The 2586-nt window shown below is 57.8% G+C and overlaps 1 pseudogene; it reads left to right on the forward strand.

Annotated features, from left to right (window-relative positions):
• Positions 1-1831: 1831 nt before the first annotated feature.
• The window catches only part of LOC104540592, a 951-nt pseudogene continuing 196 nt past the window's right edge, over positions 1832-2586 (forward strand).

Consider the following 2586-nt stretch of genomic DNA (forward strand, 5'->3'; position numbering starts at 1 on the left):
TGATGATGATAATAATAATAATAATAATAAACAACCAAGCAATGCAGGGATTTGGGAGCCGAGCCCGCGGTGCAGAGGTACCCAGCAGGCCCGTGGGTGGATTTATCTCCTTAATCCACGTTTAACCCACTCAGCTCAGGCTCCGGCCGCCTCCTCGCCGCCCCAGGGGAAGGTCCTGGAAGGATTGGGGGGTTTGAGCTGGCGCGGGGGCCTCAGCGGCGTCGGGACCCCTCACGTGAGTATGGCCAGCGGGGATCGGGGCCGTGGAGGAGGTTGAACCCCCAGGGTTCTCCTGCACCCTCGTGTGTGCGGGTTTGGGGGTGTTAATGGGATCCCCCTGCAGCCTGGCAAGGGGGGTGTCAAAGGCATCGCCGTGCGTTGGGTAAACCCTCAGCGGGCAATGAACCCCCCGGGATCACAGCTGTGGCCGTGGAGTTTGGGACTCCTGCAGGTGCCACCGCTAAAGCGTTGGATTTTTCATCAGCAGCACCAAAGGATCTCCTTTCTGATTGAAAAATGCGAGCGTCTGGGCTTTCACGGGCTCGCTAGGAAGGAAAACCAACTTCCTTCGGCCTGCAGGGACTTTAGGAGCTAATGCCCACAGGTATTTGAGGCACGCGGGGCTGGGAGCGGAGGGAAACGCGGGCACAGAGGACGGCGTTGTTGGCGGTGAGAGGTGAACTTTGGTCCGGCCTTTTCCAGCTCGGGGTTCTGTGAAAACAAGAGTTGGAAACCGGGATGCTCCGAGCTCCTTTGAACCGAACTGGGATATTGAGGAAGAGGCACCGCAGGTTTCCTCGCCCCTTTCTCCGGCATCGCTGTAGTGGCTTGTGAAAGTTAACAGATAAAGTGTATTCAGTTAGAAGGGAAACCTCTCGTTGCAGGGGTTGCACGGGCTCTGCCCATAAATGGGGGTCGCTGGGGGAGCAGAGAGGCAGCAAATGGTTCAGACGGGGATTTTTTCCGCCGTGCAGAGCAGGAGGGAATTGGAAATCTGTAAAACTGGCCATTTGTAAAAGGCCTCGTGCCCTTCTGCTGGTCACGAGCTGCCTTCTTGTAGTGTCTGAGCAGTAAGGGGAAGCCGGCAGAGCCAGGGTAGCGATGCTCGATTGAATAGAGCATCTCATTTTATCCTTAGAGGGCGATTTCCCTTGGCCTTCTGGTTACCCGCAGGGATGCACCGCTGCTCTTATCGCAGCGGGAATCCCATTCAACCCCTGGTTTCTCTTCTTTTTAAAACTGAATTAAGCACAAATCACTGGTGCGGGTCCATCATCCGGGCTTGGAAAACGGGGACCTTGTGGCAACAACCGCGGTTCTGGCTCCGGCGAGGGGTTTCACCGTGAAAGCACCGGGTGTCTCCATCGCCCTCCATCCCAAAGGGACGCCTGGGGAGCAAAAGCTGAGCACGGGGTTGAGCTCCATCCCCTGTAGCACGAAGCCCTCTGGTCCCACGCCTTGCGCAGCACCTTTGGGGTGCAGAGCGTGAAGCAACCCGGGTTGGTTTTGGGGTTGGTTTTTTCCCCCCCTCTTTCTTTCTCTTTTTGGCTTGCTCAGGTTTTTATCGTCATGGTAACAGGGAAATTTTGTGTAACGGCTGATGGATGCTCGCAGCTCTTTTTCGTGTCTGAGTGGAAGGGGCACCGAGAAGACCTTTAAAACTCAATGTGTGATGCCTTGGGGCACCTCAGTTTCCCCTCAGGTGAATCCCACCCTGGATTCCTGTATCTCCAGGCTGGACGCAGGTTTCCTCCACAGGTTGCATCCCTAACTCTTGGGTTTTTTTTCCTCTCTTCTTCCCAGCTTTGAAGCGCGCAGCCCCGCCACTGCTATGGGAGACTCGGCTCTAGACCCGGCCCGAGGGACAGCCTTGGAGCAGGGGAATGGCGGGACGGCCCTCAGCGTCATCACGGAGGGCGTCGGGGAGCTGGCGGTCATCGACCCCGAGGTGGCCAAGAAAGCCTGCGAGGAGGTCCTGGAGAAGGTCAAGCTGATGCACGGCGTCTCCTCCGATGGCGGCGAGGCAGAGCGCGCCCCGCGGCCCGCGGCGGATTTGGCCAACGGGGACATCGGGGAGGGCTGCGCCATCAAGTGCTTGGATGATCCGCCCGGCGCGGCCGCCAGGATCCAGGAGGAGGAAGACGAGAGCGTGGCCAACACGGTGAAAACGGCCCGCAAGCGGCAGAAGAACAACTCGGCCAAGCAGTCCTGGCTCCTGCGGCTCTTTGAATCCAAACTCTTTGATATCTCCATGGCCATTTCATACTTGTACAATTCGAAGGAACCCGGCGTGCAGGCTTACATCGGGAATAGGTTGTTCTGCTTTAGGAACGAAGAGGTGGACTTCTACCTGCCGCAGCTGCTGAATATGTACATCCACATGGACGAGGACGTGGGAGACGCCATCAAGCCCTACATCGTGCACCGCTGCCGGCAGAGCATCAACTTCTCCCTGCAGTGCGCCCTGCTGCTGGGCGCCTACTCCTCGGACATGCACATCTCCACTCAGCGACACTCCCGCGGGACCAAGCTGCGGAAACTCATCCTGTCGGACGAGTTGAAGCCGGCTCACAAGAAGAGGGAGCT

The sequence above is a fragment of the Mesitornis unicolor genome, unplaced genomic scaffold, assembly GCF_000695765.1.
Source record: "Mesitornis unicolor isolate BGI_N332 unplaced genomic scaffold, ASM69576v1 scaffold46075, whole genome shotgun sequence".
NCBI lineage: Eukaryota > Metazoa > Chordata > Aves > Mesitornithiformes > Mesitornithidae > Mesitornis > Mesitornis unicolor.